This window comes from Electrona antarctica, assembly GCF_951216825.1.
Source record: "Electrona antarctica genome assembly, contig: scaffold_279, whole genome shotgun sequence".
In the NCBI taxonomy this organism is placed as follows: Eukaryota; Metazoa; Chordata; class Actinopteri; order Myctophiformes; family Myctophidae; genus Electrona; species Electrona antarctica.
The window spans coordinates 14,701-36,294 of NW_027637574.1; the positions used below are offsets into that span (position 1 = coordinate 14,701).

Genomic DNA, 21,594 nt, shown 5'->3' on the forward strand with positions numbered 1-21,594 from the left:
GCCTGCATGAGAGATAGCATGTCGTCAAGGCAGTCATAATCAACGTTTATGGAGTGATTTGATCATTGATGAACGAATCATAAACATATGGATGAAGGCTTGCATGTGTGCTGGTATGTGCCATTGTAACAATGGAATGCGGAAAAGCTTGTTCTATCTCAATGGGATAGTTCCATCCATAGGAGCAATGTTTGGAACTATAGCCCATAGACACCCGCTTTGTCTCAATGGGATAGTTCCATCCATAGGAGCAATGTTTGGAACTATAGCCCATAGACACCCGCTTTGTCTCAATGGGATAGTTCCAGCCATAGGATCAATGTGTGGAACTATAGCCCATAGACACCCGCTTTGTCTCAATGGGATAGTTCCATCCATAGGAGCAATGTTTGGAACTATAGCCCATAGACACCCGCTTTGTCTCAATGGGATAGTTCCAGCCATAGGAGTAATGTGTGGAACTATAGCCCATAGACACCCGCTTTGTCTCAATGGGATAGTTCCATCCATAGGAGCAATGTTTGGAACTATAGCCCATAGACACCCGCTTTGTCTCAATGGGATAGTTCCAGCCATAGGAGCAATGTGTGGAACTATAGCCCATAGACACCCGCTTTGTCTCAATGGGATAGTTCCAGCCATAGGAGCAATGTGTGGAACTATAGCCCATAGGCACCCGCTTTGTCTCAATGGGATAGTTCCAGCCATAGGAGCAATGTGTGGAACTATAGCCCATAGACACCCGCTTTGCGGCGAGATCAAAGCGTGTCGCTACTCTCCTACTCTACACTCTGGCACAAACTAGTACATTGTAAACATGTTATATTGTTTTTAATTGCACGATTTTAATTGCTTGCACACATGGAAATATCCTACCAATTTCATATGACATGCATTTACAACTTTTTTTCCCCCCACATGTATTATTAGTTTTATACATTTTAGGAGTGAGAACATATGTTTAGATGCCTGTGACAGCATGTCAGCAGTTCAGACAATGCTGCTCCGCTTGTGTACAACAGCTGAGGACAAAGCCTACGACAGCTCCCGACCTAACGTGATGTTTTTCCTGGCACACGTTCAAGTTCAAGGTTTTGCGGAAATGGTAAATGCCGAAATAAAAGTGAGTCTAAATGTTGCGTGTAAACTCCACCTCAATGGACAGAACTCACTGGCCCTCATTTATCAAAGCGGCGTACGCCAAAATATGGGTGCACGCCGGAATTACGCATCCCCGGCCGATAGGTGTGAAGTGTGAACAGTTTGGGGGACCATTTAAAACAAAGGTGGCTTGCATGCTGTGGTTTACTAACCAGAAAGGCAAGCGAGGCGAGAGGAGAAACAGACAGGGTAGGCCAGCGTAGGTACAGCTTTATTTAATTCATGCAGGTGTTCGTTCTTTATATATTTAAGATACAACACACCAGTTGGGCTTGTAAGTTGCGTGTGCGTGCGTGCATCTGTGTGTGTGTGTGTGTATGAGAGGGGGGGGTGAGGCGGGCAGCAAGGCAAGCGGGGGAAACTTTATTTGCTTTTTCCATCGTGGAACTATGGTTACCATGCGTTGTTTGGTCGTATTGCAGTTTAGTCGGGTGCAATTATGGTTTGACCCTAAAAAAATTGCAACAGAAGGTTTCTCAACTGTTTTTTGTAGTATTAGGTGTCCTTAATAACATACTAAAAGTTTACCAAAGTTTGACCATGCGAAAGGTCAGATTTTCAAGATGGCCGCCCCCAGTTCCATAAAAGGCCATTACTCCTTCATTATTCACGGTAGACAAGTCATTTTGGTGCCTAACCCCATGTTTTGGTGATCTAGGAATCCAATTAGCATATTTAAATTATAGTCAAGCAATTACAAGTACAATTATATAATAAAGCAATTGGTTATAAGGTTATAACAGTGTAATAGGACATTTCTCCCTTTTCTATATGCCGTAATGCCCAGGATTGGTGAATTCATCACCTATACACATAATTCACATTCTGTTGAAGCTTTCAGGAGATTTATTTTGATTTGATTCCATACCAATAAGGAGTGCATTCATTATTAATGGTTGGTACTGTGACATTTGTAAAAGCATGGCTGCCAAGTGTTAGACTGGGAATATTACACACATCTTGGAAGAAATTTCTTAACAAGAAATGTCTTCACTATTGTTTGTAAAGGTGTCTGGCAAAATAATAATAATCCAAGTCCCCTAGGGCAGTTGTTCCCAAACTGGGGGTCGGGACAAACATTGTGAAAATAGGCGATCTACAAGTTCAGTCTTTGCAGCAAACACACTTAGTAGGAACAAATGGCCACTTGTCTGGTCTATGGGGAAGATGGGACTCCTTAGTGGGGATACAGTGGAGAGAAAAGCCCCCTTATGGGCCCAGAGAGGGTGTTCAAGTCAGTACAGAGCTATCATAATGTATGTAGTTGGTGTATAGGCGCAGGGATGGTGGTGGAGTGTGGCACGGATAGGGTTCAGATGTACTTGTCACAGGCATCTTCTTATTCCCGAAACTGTACTAGTTTGGGGTTTAAGTGCAAAATGTATTTCACTGGTAACCACAAGGTTACCAGCTCGAACCCGGGCTCCCCCAGAGTTTCTGTCGAAGTGTCCTTGAGTAAGACTCTGAACCCCTAATTGCTCCTGATGTGCAGGTTGGTGCCTTGCATGGTTTCCGCCGCCATCGGTGTATGAATGTACATGTGAATGGGTGAATGTAATGCACAATCTATGTAAAGCGCCTTGGATAAAGGCGCTATATAAATGCACCATTTACCATTTTAGTTTGAAAGTCCTTTTGGGAAGAAGATATGAACCCAAATAATAGTCATCAACCTGTTTCAAAGGAATGTTTTGATAATGTGGTTATTGAGAGACTTAGGTTCTGACAGCTCTGTACCAACCTCCATAATCACCCTCTTTGCACACTCCTACTGATTGCCTTCCTAATGTATTAAAAAGTTGTCCAAAAAATCCTGCCACCCTAATTAAAACACACGCACCCCGTTTATCCGGCTGCCTTTGTCCGCCTTCTCCTACCAAACCACACCGTTTGCCCACATCTCACCATACATAACACCACCGGCATGCGTGTCCAGACATAACGCACTACTTTGCATCCATGCAACTGTCATAATTACTGTACAGTTTGCATTTGCATGAAAAACCATGTTATTGCGCAACATTTCACAGTGATGCAAATCACATCACATTTTAGGCCACACCCCATTCCACTGTGCGCACACACACACACACACCGCAGCAGTATAGTATTGCACAGTACAGTATGGTATAGTATTGTACGGTACAGTACAGAACGGTATAGTATGGTACAGTACAGTACAGTACAGTCTGCTACAGTACAGCACAGTATGGTACAGTACCGAAAAGTATGGTACAGTACCGAAAAGTATGGTACAGTACGGAAAAGTATGGTACAGTATTGCACAGTACAGTACCGTATGGTCCAATACAGTGTGTTGCAGTATAATATAGTAATATATTTAGATTTTTATTATCGTGAGAACGATGGCTTCAACTTTTGCATTGCAACTTTTCAGGAAAAGAAAGCCTGCCGTTTCTATTAGCTTGGATTCACCATCGATGATGTCACTGGTGGACGGGTTTCTGAACTGCCCACAGCCTTTCTATGAGACACAGACTGAGTAGGAAAAAATGGTGGTATTTTATCATGAACATTAGTGAGGACCAATTATAGGAAGAGAAGTTGAAAAGTGGTGAAGTGGTCCTTTAAGGGACAGGAAACCAGCAGACACTTGCTCACAGTTTTGCTGGTTTCCTGTCTGAATGTCAGTCAGCCCAAAATGTATTTTTGCATGCGGATATACACCACCACAGTGAGAAACATTTTAGATTTCTCTAGGACTATTAGAACAAATAGAAATATTTGTATTTATAAAACAGGTATAATATACTGTTATTAAACAACTTTAAGAAAAATAAGTTTGACATAGAAAAACACGAATTCAGGACAAATTTAACAAACAACAAAAAAGATACATTAGAAGAGGAGGAGGTGACCTGGAGACAGGTTGTATACATTAGAAGAGGAGGAGGTGACCTGGAGACAGGTTGTATACATTAGAAGAGGAGGAGGTGACCTGGAGACAGGTTGTATACATTAGAAGAGGAGGAGGTGACCTGGAGACAGGTTGTATACATTAGAAGAGGAGGTGGTGACCTGGAGACAGGTTGTATACCTTAGAAGAGGAGGAGGTGACCTGGAGACAGGTTGTATACATTAGAAGAGGAGGAGGTGACCTGGAGACAGGTTGTATACATTAGAAGAGGAGGAGGTGACCTGGAGACAGGTTGCATACATTAGAAGAGGAGGTGGTGACCTGGAGACAGGTTGTATACATTAGAAGAGGAGGTGGTGACCTGGAGACAGGTTGTATACATTAGAAGAGGAGGTGACCTGGAGACAGGTTGTATACATTAGAAGAGGAGGAGGTGACCTGGAGACAGGTTGTATACATTAGAAGAGGTGGTGACCTGGAGACAGGTTGTATACATTAGAAGAGGAGGTGGTGACCTGGAGACAGGTTGTATGCATTAGAAGAGGAGGAGGTGACCTGGAGACAGGTTGTATACATTAGAAGAGGAGGTGGTGACCTGGAGACAGGTTGTATACATTAGAAGAGGAGGTGGTGACCTGGAGACAGGTTGTATACACATTAATGCCAGTGGCCTACTGTATCATAGATTGTGCATTACATTCACCCATTCACACACACATTAATACACCTTTACATAGATTGTGCATAACATTCACACACACATTCATTCACACACCTTTACATAGATTGTGCATTACATTCACCCATTCACACACACATTCAGAGGGAGGGAGTGTCACAATTGTTGTATTTTTCCAGTTTTTCATGTGTGTATGAGGTGACAGTACTTCATTAGACACCCTGGAGTCGTTTTCATGTGTCTATGAGGTGACAGTACTTCATTAGACACCCTGGAGTCGTTTTGATGTGCAATGGTGTATTAACTTTGTATTTAGGGTTTCTTCCTGGAGGCAGAGCCCTTGACAGTCAAACGGGCCAGTGAAATCAACAGTAATATAGTGACATCACACTATCAGCCCCTCCACTAACCCCTCCCCCTTTATCATACAACTACAGCTGTGGGTGTGGCTTCGGTTCAGGTGGATCACCACCCATCACCACCCAAACTAGGCATACTTAATGAACTGGTGGGCGTGTCCACATAAAAACATGATTTAAACAAATACTGTACACTTTTTGGAAAAGGTTCTTCCTCCTTATATTATAATAATACCTGATGATCATGTTCTAGGGTGGAAAAAAAAATCAAGGCACTTTTTCCAAATTAAAATCATATAAAATGTTGTCCATTTTAGTGCATAACGAGCCATAGGCCTCCCAGTAATGGACAAATCTCTCTGAAGCCAAAGATTGAATCTCTGTTGGACTGAAGCAATAAGAAGGTCCACATTTACAGATAATCTAGATTGAATCTCTGTTGGACTGAAGCAATAAGAAGGTCCACATTTACAGATAATCTAGATTGAATCTCTGTTGGACTGAAGCAATAAGAAGGTCCACATTTACAGATAATCTAGATTGAATCTCTGTTGGACTGAAGCAATAAGAAGGTCCACATTTACAGATAATCTAGATTGAATCTCTGTTGGACTGAAGCAATAAGAAGGTCCACATTTACAGATAATCTAGATTGAATCTCTGTTGGACTGAAGCAATAAGAAGGTCCACATTTACAGATAATCTAGATTGAATCTCTGTTGGACTGAAGCAATAAGAAGGTCCACATTTACAGATAATCTAGATTGAATCTCTGTTGGACTGAAGCAATAAGAAGGTCCACATTTACAGATAATCTAGATTGAATCTCTGTTGTAATGAAGCAATAAGAAGGTCCACATTTACAGACTAGAAAAAGTGCCCTTCTGGGCACAGGTCTCCACCAGGAGGATAGGATTGTGTGTGATGTTTGGCAAAATGTTTAGGAGTAATATAAACGTGTGTGTGTGTGTGTGTGTGTGTGTGACGCGACTTGGCCTGTTGTAGCGCCACCATGAGGCTGATTTGAAAACTGTCAAGTGGCATTTCTTCCTCAGCCTAGTAGTGGGAATAGGATAAATAGGTGAAATTTGGATAAAATCTGAAGGAGTAATATTAGAAAATGTGTTTTACATATGTCGGCCTCCTGGTGGCGCTATAAAGAGCAGATGTGAAAAATTCCGGGCAAAGCTTTTGCCTTGGCCTCTAGGGAGTGTGCATACATGGTTTTACACAGATCGGTGCAGTTATAGGTAAAAACACAAATCGGCCAGTTATAGCGCCACCATGAGGCTGAGTTGAAAATATTCAAGTGGCAATTCTTCCTCGACCTAGTGGGAATGTGCGTGCAAAATTTCACGGAAATCACACCATGTGTTCATGATTTGCAGCATTTTGTTTGAAACGGAGCACTCCTGCGAACTTTGGAAGCCAATCTTAGCCAATCAGGATGGAGTCTGAAAAATCTGAAAGACCCGTTTCGTTGAATGGCTCTAGAGAGACTGTGTACCAATTTGCGTAATGTTTGGACAAAATCTGTAGGTGTACTGTCAAAACATTTGTTTTGCACAAAGCGGCCTCCTGGTGGCGCTATAACAGGCCAATGTGAAAACTTTGGGGCAGAGGTTCAGCTCTGGCATTCAGGGAGTGTGTGTGCAGAGTATGGCTGCGATCAAGCCAACGGTGCCAGAGATTAGCTGTTCACAGACGGACACACGGACGGACGGACACACGGACGGACGGACGGACGGACGGACGGACGGACGGACGGAGTGCAAAACATACTCTCTCCCCATGCCTTCGGCCTGGTGGAGACAATAATCTAGATTGAATCTCTGTTGGACTGAAGCAATAAGAAGGTCCACATTTACAGAGAATCTAGAGCTTTGGTCCTTTTCTGCCTTTTTTAAATGCCAGAGCCATCAAATAGAAGAGTTGCGATATTGAGAGGCTCTCGAGCGCTGTTCATGCAGCCTGAACTGAGACAAGCTGGAGTTGGAAATACATTGTTTTCAACGAGGGCGGCGCAAACAAGATCTATTTTAAGCATGTGTGCAACATGACAACTGTTTTAAAGTATTATACAGTAACAACTAAAGTCTCTTTAATGTTTATGTTGTACTATTACTACAAAACAATTTAAAATAAAGGGATTTAATAATACATTTATTGATTTAATAATCAATAAAGCTGGGCTGTTGCCATGAGTCCAATGCATTTCTGTCTACTTCCGGTCCAGGACTTGTCCCAGTTGGTTGTCAATGAAGCCAATGGAAGTCTATGTAGGAGAGCCTCCATTGGACTGAAGCCCCATGAAGTGACCAATAGAAGTCTATGTAGAAGAGCCTCCATTGGACTGAAGCCCCATGAAGTGACCAATAGAAGTCTATGTAGGAGAGCCTCCATTGGACTGAAGCCCCATGAAGTGACCAATAGAAGTCTATGTAGGAGAGCCTCCATTGGACTGAAGCCCCATGAAGTGACCAATAGAAGTCTATGTAGGAGAGCCTCCATTGGACTGAAGCCCCATGAAGTGACCAATAGAAGTCTATGTAGAAGAGCCTCCATTGGACTGAAGCCCCATGAAGTGACCAATAGGTCCAGGTGTTATTTGTAGTTGTTACGTCCCCACCAAAGAGGTCCAGGTGTTATTTGTAGTTGTTACGTCTCCACCAAAGAGGTCCAGGTATTATTTGTAGTTGTTACGTCCCCACCAAAGAGGTCCAGGTGTTATATGTAGTTGTTACGTCCCCACCAAAGAGGTCCAGGTATTATTTGTAGTTGTTACGTCCCCACCAAAGAGGTCCAGGTGTTATTTGTAGTTGTTACGTCCCCACCAAAGAGGTCCAGGTATTATTTGTAGTTGTTACGTCCCCACCAAAGAGGTCCAGGTGTTATTTGTAGTTGTTACGTCCCCACCAAAGAGGTCCAGGTGTTATTTGTAGTTGTTACGTCCCCACCAAAGAGGTCCAGGTGTTATTTGTAGTTGTTACGTCCCCACCAAAGAGGTCCAGGTGTTATTTGTAGTTGTTACGTCCCCACCAAAGAGGTCCAGGTGTTATTTGTAGTTGTTACGTCCCCACCAAAGATATCCAGGTGTTATCTGTAGTTGTTACGTCCCCACCAAAGAGGTCCAGGTGTTATTTGTAGTTGTTACGTCCCCACCAAAGAGGTCCAGGTGTTATTTGTAGTTGTTACGTCCCCACCAAAGAGGTCCAGGTGTTATTTGTAGTTGTTACGTCCCCACCAAAGAGGTCCAGGTATTATTTGGTGCAAAAAGTGCATTATTGGTAATTTGGGGGTTGGGTTTTTGTGCTAATTCGCTTATTTCCATCGAAATGAGTAGTAAACTGTGCTGCTTGGGATACTATTTACATTATGAAGAGAGGATATATACAAAAAATATATATTTTTGAGCGATGGAAATAAGCGAATTAACACAACACCTCAATGCCCCATTAAAGTCAATGCAATGCAATTCAATTCATTGAGGGCTCATGGGGAAATAGCCAATAATGTGCTTTTGCACAAAATAACACCTGGACCTCTTTGGTGGAGACGTAACAACTACAGATAACACCTGGATATCTTTGGTGGGGACGTAACAACTACAAATAACACCTAGACCTCTTTGGTGGAGACGTAACAACTACAGATAACACCTGGATATCTTTGGTGGGGACGTAACAACTACAAATAACACCTGGACCTCTTTGGTGGGGACGTAACAACTACAAATAACACCTGGACCTCTTTGGTGGGGACGTAACAACTACAAATAACACCTGGACCTCTTTGGTGGGGACGTAACAACTACAAATAACACCTGGACCTCTTTGGTGGGGACGTAACTACAAATAAAACCTGGACCTCTTTGGTGGGGACGTAACTACAAATAACACCTGGACCTTTTTGGTGGGGACGTAACAACTACAAATAACACCTGGACCTCGTTGGTGGGGACGTAACAACTACATATAACACCTGGACCTCTTTGGTGGGGACGTAACAACTACAAATAATACCTGGACCTCTTTGGTGGGGACGTAACTACAAATAACACCTGGACCTCTTTGGTGGGGACGTAACGACTACAAATAACACCTGGACCTCTTTGGTGGGGACGTAACGACTACAAATAACACCTGGACCTCTTTGGTGGGGACGTAACAACTACAAATAACACCTGGACCTCTTTGGTGGGGACGTAACGACTACAAATAACACCTGGACCTCTTTGGTGGGGATGTAACAACTACAAATAACACCTGGACCTCTTTGGTGGGGACGTAACAACTACAAATAACACCTGGACCTCTTTGGTGGGGACGTAACTACAAATAACACCTGGACCTCTTTGGTGGGGACGTAACAACTACAAATATCACCTGGACCTCTTTGGTGGAGACGTAACAACTACAAATAACACCTGGACCTCTTTGGTGGAGACGTAACAACTACAAATAACACCTGGACCTCTTTGGTGGGGACGTAACAACTACAAATAACACCTGGACCTCTTTGGTGGGGACGTAACAACTACAAATAACACCTGGACCTCTTTGGTGGGGACTTAACAACTACAAATAACACCTGGACCTCTTTGGTGGGGACGTAACAACTACAAATAACACCTGGACCTCTTTGGTGGGGACGTAACAACTACAAATAACACCTGGACCTCTTTGGTGGAGACGTAACAACTACAGATAACACCTGGATATCTTTGGTGGGGACGTAACAACTACAAATAACACCTGGACCTCTTTGGTGGAGACGTAACAACTACAGATAACACCTGGATATCTTTGGTGGGGACGTAACAACTACAAATAACACCTGGACCTCTTTGGTGGGGACGTAACAACTACAAATAACACCTGGACCTCTTTGGTGGGGACGTAACAACTACAAATAACACCTGGACCTCTTTGGTGGGGACGTAACAACTACAAATAACACCTGGACCTCTTTGGTGGGGACGTAACAACTACAAATAACACCTGGACCTCTTTGGTGGGGACGTAACTACAAATAAAACCTGGACCTCTTTGGTGGGGACGTAACTACAAATAACACCTGGACCTTTTTGGTGGGGACGTAACAACTACAAATAACACCTGGACCTCGTTGGTGGGGACGTAACAACTACATATAACACCTGGACCTCTTTGGTGGGGACGTAACAACTACAAATAATACCTGGACCTCTTTGGTGGGGACGTAACTACAAATAACACCTGGACCTCTTTGGTGGGGACGTAACGACTACAAATAACACCTGGACCTCTTTGGTGGGGACGTAACGACTACAAATAACACCTGGACCTCTTTGGTGGGGACGTAACAACTACAAATAACACCTGGACCTCTTTGGTGGGGACGTAACGACTACAAATAACACCTGGACCTCTTTGGTGGGGATGTAACAACTACAAATAACACCTGGACCTCTTTGGTGGGGACGTAACAACTACAAATAACACCTGGACCTCTTTGGTGGAGACGTAACAACTACAGATAACACCTGGATATTTTTGGTGGGGACGTAACAACTACAAATAACACCTGGACCTCTTTGGTGGGGACGTAACAACTACGAATAACACCTGGACCTCTTTGGTGGAGACGTAACAACTACAAATAACACCTGGACCTCTTTGGTGGGGACGTAACAACTACAAATAACACCTGGACCTCTTTGGTGGGGACGTAACAACTACAAATAACACCTGGACCTCTTTGGTGGGGACGTAACAACTACAAATAACACCTGGACCTCTTTGGTGGGGACGTAACAACTACAAATAACACCTGGACCTCTTTGGTGGGGACGTAACAACTACAGATAACACCTGGACCTCTTTGGTGGGGACGTAACGACTACAAATAACACCTGGACCTCTTTGGTGGGGACGTAACGACTACAAATAACACCTGGACCTCTTTGGTGGGGACGTAACAACTACAAATAACACCTGGACCTCTTTGGTGGGGACGTAACGACTACAAATAACACCTGGACCTCTTTGGTGGGGATGTAACAACTACAAATAACACCTGGACCTCTTTGGTGGGGACGTAACAACTACAAATAACACCTGGACCTCTTTGGTGGAGACGTAACAACTACAGATAACACCTGGATATTTTTGGTGGGGACGTAACAACTACAAATAACACCTGGACCTCTTTGGTGGGGACGTAACAACTACGAATAACACCTGGACCTCTTTGGTGGAGACGTAACAACTACAAATAACACCTGGACCTCTTTGGTGGGGACGTAACAACTACAAATAACACCTGGACCTCTTTGGTGGGGACGTAACAACTACAAATAACACCTGGACCTCTTTGGTGGGGACGTAACAACTACAAATAACACCTGGACCTCTTTGGTGGGGACGTAACAACTACAAATAACACCTGGACCTCTTTGGTGGGGACGTAACAACTACAAATAACACCTGGACCTCTTTGGTGGGGACATAACTAAAAATAACACCTGGACCTCTTTGGTGGGGACGTAACAACTACAAATAACACCTGGACCTCTTTGGTGGGGACGTAACAACTACAAATAACACCTGGACCTCTTTGGTGGGGACATAACTAAAAATAACACCTGGACCTCTTTGGTGGGGACGTATCAACTATAAATAAAGGTAAGAAAGCCTTCTAGCATGGAATTCTCCTTTAAACATAAAAATGCCTTTAACCGGGTTGTTAAGGGGGCGGGGCAAGCAGATTGTGGGGGTAAAATTCAGCTGTCTGAGTCATACAGTATAATGACGAGCAGGTGCTCAAGACAGTGTCATCTATCGGAGCAGACAGCTCTCACGCCCTAAATTGGGATTATCAATTCTTGCCTTGCGGTCAACAGTTAGAGATCACTGTAACAAACAATAGATCTCATTCATACCCACTTCCATTAACACTTAGACCGCTATCATTTATTGAAAAATTAGGATCTAATTCACGCCAGCATTTTTTTAATTTGAGCTCTTATTTTGAAAATCGGCCATTTCCGGTCCACAACCGGTAGTCCTACGTTAGGAGTTTTCACACAGCTGGATGGGCCTTGTTTACGATGTGAATCCAGGCCGGAGCTCCGGAGAGCTCTAGATTGTCAGCTCTGTGCCGTCAAAGAAACGCTGTTTTGACCAAAAATGCCATCTGGGACAAGGAATAGGAGTTACAGGCGATTGAAAGAAATGGATAGAATGGATGCTTATGGCGACGACGATCTAAGATGGGCGATCCAGTTCTGTGCTAACAACACAGCTAGCTAACCGGCTAACGTGAGTAGCATTTTGGCTCGAGCAATCGAACGCGCTATAAAAGCTCAATTGCCGGAGGCCGTCGGCAATGGCGATAAGCGTCACTATCAAAATTAGGCTTCAATTGACTTTAATCGTCGGCAATGGCGCGGAGGGTGTTAATAATGGAAGCAGGAGGAGGTAGCTGCATGTTTTAGTTTCAGAGGTGGGTGGGAGGATGGTTGCCTTTATATTCTGGATCTTGTGACCGTATATCATGTCGATGTCTGTTCTTGTTTATGTTTGTGTTTTTGGATTTTTTTATTACCTTTCTCCAGTAGGAAGTCTATCTCATCGGGTACCAGGTCTAACCCTGTAAGCTCTGTGTGTAAGTGGACAGCTGTGGCCTTTGTCCCCTGGTGTTTTCTCCAGAGGTACAGCATTTGATAAACTCTGTCCACGTGGTTCCGTGGATGGTCCGACTCAATCTGCTGCAGTTTAACCTCAGCGATGCCCAGCGATATGCCGATCTGCCTCCACTCTTTTCCAATTTGATCAGCCACCTGCATCAGCTGCTTCTCTGTGACGATGTCTGTGAAAGTGTGATGGAGAGTTATAGGGTAACACGTTTCTACAACAGACCATATTGCAGTCCTGCCCTATGCGGGAGCTAACTATTTCCGTAGACAACGCCCTGGTAACGTCTGTCCCATCAGCCAGGAACTTTGGTGTTGTCCTGGACAGTCAGCTCTCGTTCAAAACTCACATCACAGCTGTCACTCGATCCTGTAGGTTCACACTCTATAACATACGACAAATTAGACTGTTCCTCACCCAGGAATCAGCCCAGCTCCTAATCCAGACAACAGTCTTGTCAAAACTTGACTATTGTAACTCCCTCCTCACTGGCCTACCGGCATGTGCACTTAAGCCTCTCCAACTGATCCAAAATGCCGCAGCTCGCTTGGTCTTCAACCAGCAAAAATTCTCAAATGTCTCCCCCTTGCTCCGCTCCCTGCACTGGCTCCCGGTCGCTGCCCGCACAGAATACAAAACTCTGATGCTGGCATTTAAAGCAACCAAAGGTATGGCTCCCCCATATCTTGCAAGCATGATTGAACCCTACAAACCCTCCCGCGCACTCAGATCAGCCAACGCAGGGAAGCTGGAAGTACCCTCACTAAAAACGCCGGGACAATGCTCCACACGTCCCAAACTCTTCTCCCTTCTGGCCCCAAAACTGTGGAATGCACTTCCCGTTGCAATCAGAACTGCAGCATCACTCCCGATCTTCCGCCGTAGTTTGAAAACCCACCTTTTCAGACTCCACCATGGCCCATAGCACTTACCCTACCCCCTTAGACAGCACTTTTTAGACTTAGATAGCATTTGAAACAGACTTATAGCATGTCAGCACAATAATTGCATTGTATGTAGTCATAGTTCTTCATAGTATATATGTACCGCATAGTATAATATATATGTATAGTTTATATGTATAGTGTCATTATATAGATATGTTCTAGTTATAGTTTATATGTATAGTGTCATTATATAGATATGTTCTAGTTACGTTCTTAGCTTACACATGTTTCTTGATAAATGCATTTTATATATGTGATGTATTCCCATGCTTTTTTGTTCTTGCTTAATGTAAGTCGCTCTGGATTAAGAGCGTCTGCTAAAATGCCTAAATTGTAAATTGTAGAAAACAGAAACATTACTGTTCAATATACTGGTATGAGAAAACAGAAACATTTCTGTTCAATATACTGCTATATTATAGACAGACTGTATGAGAAAACAGAAACATTTCTGTTCAATATACTGCTATATTATAGACAGACTGTATGAGAAAACAGAAACATTTCTGTTCAATATACTGCTATATTATAGACAGACTGTATGAGAAACAACATGCATGCAGGCTGATGTTCGCAGCATACCTGTGGGTTAGGGTTAACCCTAACCCTAACCCAGCATACCTGTGGGTTAGGGTTAGGGTTAACCCTAACCCTAACCCAGCATACCTGTGGGTTATGGTTAGGGTTAACCCTAACCCAGCATACCTGTGGTGTGGTGTGGTGCGGTGTGGTGCTGATGTTCGCAGCATACCTGTGGCCATGTGCTTTTTCTGCATAGCTTCTTCTGGTTGCTGGGCCATGGCTAAATGTCAATCACATCAGAATCTGAAATAATAATACATGCAGCGATTTATTTTATAAATATACAAATATGCACTATGAATTACTGTGAAGTTCCTCTTTGAACAATATTTATTAATCAATATCTAGTGTGGCATCTTTGACCGAATACACAAAAAGGGAATTACAAACTATTGTTTAGCACAACTAAACAACGAGTAAGCACACAGACCAATAATAATAATAATAATAATAATAAAGAAACCCGATATTCAGTCAAGGCAAGAAGGCCACAAGACTGCAGCCCAGCCGACCGGCACTCTAGCCATATGGATCACATGACGCCCGTCGGCCATATGGATCACATGACGCCCGTCGGCCATATGGATCACATGACGCCCGTCGCTCGTATCACTCTAGCCATATGGATCACATGACGCCCGTCGGCCATATGGATCACATGCCGCCCGTCGGCCATATGGATCACATGACGCCCGTCGGCCATATGGATCACATGACGCCCGTCGGCCATATGGATCACATGACGCCCGTCGGCCATATGGATCACATGACGCCCGTCGGCCATATGGATCACATGACGCCCGTCGCTCGTATCACTCTAGCCATATGGATCACATGACGCCCGTCGGCCATATGGATCACATGACGCCCGGCGGCCATATGGATCACATGACGCCCGTCGCTCGTATCATGAGCGTCGTGGCGGAACTAACACCTGTTTTACGCACTTGCTCCATTCACAATGTTAACGTATAAATGTTGAGATTTCAAATATATCGGTGGCCATTTTGGGAGTTGAAAGCATAAAAATACCGGATCAAATGGCCGGTGATTGGATTAAAATGCTTTTTATTAGGGATGTCCCAATACACTTTTTTCGTTTCCGATCCGATTCCGATACCACAATTTCTGTGTTAGCCGATACCGATACCAGAGAATAATATTTATAATAATACAAAAAATATATATATCTTATTTTGAAGTCCACCGACCGTGAATAGTGTTTATAGCCATCTATCTATATATCTCGTGTTGTGTTAATAGCAGACTCCTCACTCAAATGTGCACTTGCAGTTTGGGCAACTCCAAAGCAAACTCCACATGTCCGAACATTTTATTTACCTGCCATAGTGTCAACCCCTTACCCCTGTGTGGGATCACTGGTTAGACTGGCATAGTGTCGACCCCTTACCCCTGTGTGGGATCACTGGTTAGACTGGCATAGTGTCGACCCCTTACCCCTGTGTGGGATCACTGGTTAGACTGGCATAGTGTCGACCCCTTACCCCTGTGTGGGATCGCTGGTTAGACTGGCATAGTGTCAACCCCTTACCCCTGTGTGGGATCACTGGTTAGACTGGCATAGTGTCAACCCCTTCCTTACCCCTGTGTGGGATCACTGGTTAGACTGGCATAGTGTCAACCCCTTCCTTACCCCTGTGTGGGATCGCTGGTTAGACTGGCATAGTGTCAACCCCTTACCCCTGTGTGGGATCGCTGGTTAGACTGGCATAGTGTCAACCCCTTACCCCTGTGTGGGATCACTGGTTAGACTGGCATAGTGTCGACCCCTTACCCCTGTGTGGGATCACTGGTTAGACTGGCATAGTGTCGACCCCTTACCCCTGTGTGGGATCGCTGGTTAGACTGGCATAGTGTCAACCCCTTACCCCTGTGTGGGATCACTGGTTAGACTGGCATAGTGTCAACCCCTTCCTTACCCCTGTGTGGGATCGCTGGTTAGACTGGCATAGTGTCGACCCCTTACCCCTGTGTGGGATCCCTGGTTAGACTGGCATAGTATCAACCCCTTACCCCTGTGTGGGATCACTGGTTAGACTGGCATAGTGTCAACCCCTTACCCCTGTGTGGGATCACTGGTTAGACTGGCATAGTGTCAACCCCTTACCCCTGTGTGGGATCGCTGGTTAGACTGGCATAGTGTCGACCCCTTACCCCTGTGTGGGATCACTGGTTAGACTGGCATAGTGTCGACCCCTTACCCCTGTGTGGGATCACTGGTTAGACTGGCATGTGTGTGTGTGAGTGAGTGTGTGAGTGTGAGTGTGAGTGTGAGTGTGAGTGTGAGTGTGAGTGAGTGAGTGAGTGAGTGAGTGAGAGAGAGAGAGACACACACACACACACACACACACACACACACACACACACACACACACACACACACACACACACACACACACACACACACACACACACACACACACACACACACACACACACACACACACACACACACACACACACACACACACACACACACACACACACACACACACACACACACACACACACACACACAAGCTCTATGGGGGAGACGCAGAGACAGAGAAATATTTAAAACCATCCTGTCTCGCTCTAGCGCACGGACGCACGTATAGAGAAAGAGCCAATGGTGACAACTTCAAGAGTAGCCTGCCCTACATGCAAGCCATTTATAATGTTAAAGATGGAGTGCCACAATTTTTTTCCACCCTAAAACATGATCATCAGGTATTATTATAATATAAGGGGGAAGAACTTTTTCCAAAAAGTGTACAGTATTTGTTAAAATTATGCTTTTATGTGCACGCCCACCAGTTCATTAAGTATGCCTGGTTTGCCTAACTTGAACGTGAACTTGACGCTGACGTCGGTTGGTCGGACATTCCGCTAAAAGCTGCGCCAGCTCTCATGGTCGTGTAGCCTACGGCTTGCGTAGATGTATTAAGAAGGCTTTAGTCTTCATGCTGAATCAATTAAAAGTCCCCAAACCTCAGATAAAATATGTAGGCTGCATGTGTCCCCATGTCAGCAGATAAAGAAATGATAGCTTATATAAAAGCCAAGTATCACTTGTATGCCTAAATGCATGCATTCTAGAGGCAGGTTAGCCTAGAGTCCCATACAGAAACTGCCCCCGAGACCGACACCTTTTTATTTATTTATTAGGATATTTCTAGCATGCGCGATTGCGCTGCTCACTCGGCAGCCTTCTACTCGCAGTGCAACGCGTTGTGAGCTTGTAGATCGGCTCTCACGGACTCGCGCTGCATGTTAAAAAACAAACTCACAATTATAATAAGAACATATACTTATCTGCATTCTGCACTGTACGAATCCAACGTTGTTTAGTGTAGTAATGTCTGCAGTATAGGCCTATTTAAATTGTTTCGTTATGGAGCTCCTTTGAGTCAGTCTGACTGTCGGTGTGTGTGTGTGTGTGTGTGTGTGTGTGTGGGTGTGTGTGTGTGGGGGGGGGGGAATTAGCCCTATATAAAAAATAGAAGACCACATTAGCCTATTTGAATGAATGGCATCAGCGTGTTTGAAAGTCGGCCAGTCATATCATAGTTTTAAGCCAGCTCACCTCCACTCGCGCTTGTTCACAAACATGACGGACAGACAGACAAGAAAGGCTGTTGATGATGATTATTATTACCACTGTAACTCGCTGATCAGCATGTTGACAGAGACTCAGCCAATTAAAGTTTCACGTAGGCCTAAATGCCTTTGCTGCAAGCACCTATCTGCCTCCATTTGCGTCGTGGTATTAATTTATAATATGTATATTGATCACATGCGGACGCCACACAGAATAGCCAACTCTTACCTGCAGCTGAGGAAACATACAACGTAGTTGGATCGGATGAAATATAGCCTTAAGTCCAAATCCCACAAGAAAAAGAATATGTCCTGTGTCCATGCATGTCCATATATTTGCTTTCCAAATCCGACAGTGCAGGGCAGGGAATCAATCACCACAGTAGACTAATCAATAGGGCCTTTTATCATTGCCGAGTTTTAATATAGCATTTGGTCGTGTGGTGAACAGTACAAATTAACTTCTCTCATTATGTGAAAGTAACTGTAACATCAGTTAACTTATTAACGTTCTGACATTTAACAAGGAGTGAAGCAATGCGTGCCAAGTTGGCAAGTTTTGTTTAATTATATACATATAACTCGCGCTGTTTGCTTGAAGATCTGTCCGTGCAGAGACCCGCCTGTCAAAATTAACTGCTCTACAAGCTCATCGCGGCTGTTGTATATAATTTAAAACTTGGGAATCCTCTGTGCAGTCTATGATGACGTATTTCGATATTTCCTGTTGCCTTATATGGTCGTGGATGTTCCATCAAACCAGGCGAATCGCTTGGAAAAAATGCGGAAAGGATACACTCGGCGATACGCACAAATGAAGTGATTACACCTGGTTCCCTGAATAACACGGGACTGAGTCAAAGTGTTGTGTGTAAACTCCACCTCAATGGACAGAACTTACTGAGTCAAAGTGTTGTGTGTAAACTCCACCTCAATGGACAGAACTCACCGAGTCTAAATGTTGTGTGTAAACTCCACCTCAATGGACAGAACTTACTGATTCAAAGTGTTGTGTGTAAACTCCACCTCATGGACAGAACTCACTGAGTCAAAGTGTTGTGTGTAAACTCCACCTCAATGGACAGAACTTACTGAGTCAAAGTGTTGTGTGTAAACTCCACCTCAATGGACAGAACTTACTGAGTCAAAGTGTTGTGTGTAAACTCCACCTCAATGGACAGAACTTACTGAGTCAAAGTGTTGTGTGTAAACTCCACCTCAATGGACAGAACTTACTGAGTCAAAGTGTTGTGTGTAAACTCCACCTCAATGGACAGAACTTACTGAGTCAAAGTGTTGTGTGTAAACTCCACCTCAATGGACAGAACTTACTGATTCAAAGTGTTGTGTGTAAACTCCACCTCAATGGACAGAACTTACTGAGTCAAAGTGTTGTGTGTAAACTCCACCTCAATGGACAGCAAAGATCTGCAATAGATGATCTCTTAGTTTACTTCCTTGACAGTGAACTTGGTCTGACAGCAAAGAGCGTCTCAAATGAAACAACCTTTAAGAAGAAAGAGAGAGAGAGAGAGAGAGAGAGAGAGAGAGAGAGAGAGAGAGAGAGAGAGAGAGAGAGAGAGAGAGAGAGAGGAGGGAGGTGATCATGTTATTTAAGTGATAATATTTGGTTAAAACATAAAGTTGTATGAATGTAGTGACCATCAGGCTCAGCTCTGTCAGCACGGTAGGTTATATGTTGGTGTGACGAGTGGGAAACTGAGGTTCAATCCCAGCTCGACGCAAATCACTTGACTTTGTGCCTCTCAAGACTAACCGACAATATGTGGACACATACATGAAGAAATACATACTAGCGAGTAACGGTACATTTAAACAGTAGCGAGTTTTAGGGGGGCCCAGGGGGCACGCCCTCCCCCCCCCCCTCGTGGCCCCCAAAGAATACAAACATGTACTTGTCTTGCATATTTAGTTGTTTTTTTTGTTTGGCCCCTGCAAGCCCGACACCTTTTTATTTATTTATTAGGATATTTCTAGCATGCGCGATTGCGCTGCCCACTTGACAGCTTTCTACTCGCAGTGCAACGCGTTGTGAGCTTGTAGATCGGCTCTCGCGGACTCGCGCTGCATGTTAAAAAACTAACTCACAATTATAATAAGAACATACACTTATCTGCATTCTGCACTGTACGAATCCAACGTTGTTTAGTGTAGTAATGCCTGCAGTATAGGCCTATTTAAATTGTTACGGAGCTTCTTTGGCGGGTCTCTGCACGGACAGATCTTCAAGCAAACAGCGCGAGTTATAGTCAGCTCTGATAAAAAAAAGTATCGGATATCTATTTTACCTCTGCAGGCGAGTGTGCAATTGTTTTTATAACCTTGCAGTGCATTCATCAGTAAGGGCTTTTATCATTGCCGAGTTGTAATATAGCATTTGGTCGTGTGGTGAACAGTACAAATTAACTTCTTTCTCATTATGTGAAAGTAACTGTAACATTAGTTAACTTATTAACGTTCTGACATTTAACAAGGAGTGAAGCAATGCGTGCCAAGTTGGCAAGTTTTGTTTAATTATATACATATAACTCGCGCTGTTTGCTTGAAGATCTGTCCGTGCAGAGACCCGCCTGTCAAAATTAACTGCTCTACAAGCTCATCGCGGCTGTTGTATATAATTTAAAGCCCGGTGCAGGCTATGATGACGTATTTCGATATTTCCTGTTGCCTTATATGGTGTGGGATGGGCGTGGATGTTCCATTTAACCAGGCGACACCAGGCGAATCGCTTGGGAAAAATACGGAAAGGCTACACTCTGCGATCCGCACAAATTAAGTGATTACACCAGCTTCCCTGAATAACACGGGAGCAAATCGCAGCGTGATCGGACAGAGAAATACGATGATATTTAGTATCTGTATATGCTTCCATTACACTGTGGCGTATTTCTTCTTTGTGAATGAGGACCAGTGGGCCTCATTCACAACGGCGTTTACGCTCATAAAGTGACGTTACGTAAGCGGAGCGTGAGCGGACAGGCATTTACGTGGATTACCACATTACGTGGGAATTCATGAACTTGACGGTGAAGTTGTTTGGTTGGAAACTCCGCTAAAAAATGCGCCTGCTCAGAGGTGCCGTAGATTTATTCAGAAGGCTTTAGTCTTCATGCTGAATCAATTAAAAGTCCCCAAATCTCAGATAAAATATGTAGGCATGTGTCCAAAACATTGGTCAGCACATAAAAAAATGATAGCTTATATAAAAGCCAAGTATCACTTGTATGCCTAAATGCAATGCATTCTAGAGGCAGGTTAGCCTAGAGTCCCATACAGAAACTGCCCCCGAGCCCGACACCTTTTTATTTATTTATTAGGATATTTTTAGCATGCGCGATTGCGCTGCTCACTTGACAGCTTTCTACTCGCAGTGCAACGCGTTGTGAGCTTGTAGATCGGCTCTCGCGGACTCGCGCTGCATGTTAAAAAACAAACTCACAATTATAATAAGAACATACACTTATCTGCATTCTGCACTGTACGAATCCAACGTTGTTTATAGTAGTAATGCCTGCAGGCTGCAGTAGGACTATTGAAATTGTTTTGTTACGGAGCAGAACAGATGATTTCTATGGTTCACAGACATGCCGGTCTGACAGACAGACAGCAGTCACGAGGGCTAATTAGCCCTATAAAAAAATAGAAGTCCACATTATTGCATCAGCGCGTGCAATTCGTCCAGTCATAGTTT

General features: G+C 44.0%; 1 long non-coding RNA gene across 1 annotated transcript; it reads right to left on the reverse strand.

Moving 5' to 3' along the window:
* Positions 1–12,619: 12,619 nt before the first annotated feature.
* Positions 12,620–19,352, reverse strand: LOC306918814. Its single transcript, XR_013789409.1, has 3 exons — positions 19,263–19,352; positions 14,452–14,525; positions 12,620–12,928 (listed from the first exon to the last, which is right to left on the reverse strand). It is a non-coding gene; the product is annotated as an uncharacterized lncRNA (long non-coding RNA).
* Positions 19,353–21,594: the final 2,242 nt, after the last annotated feature.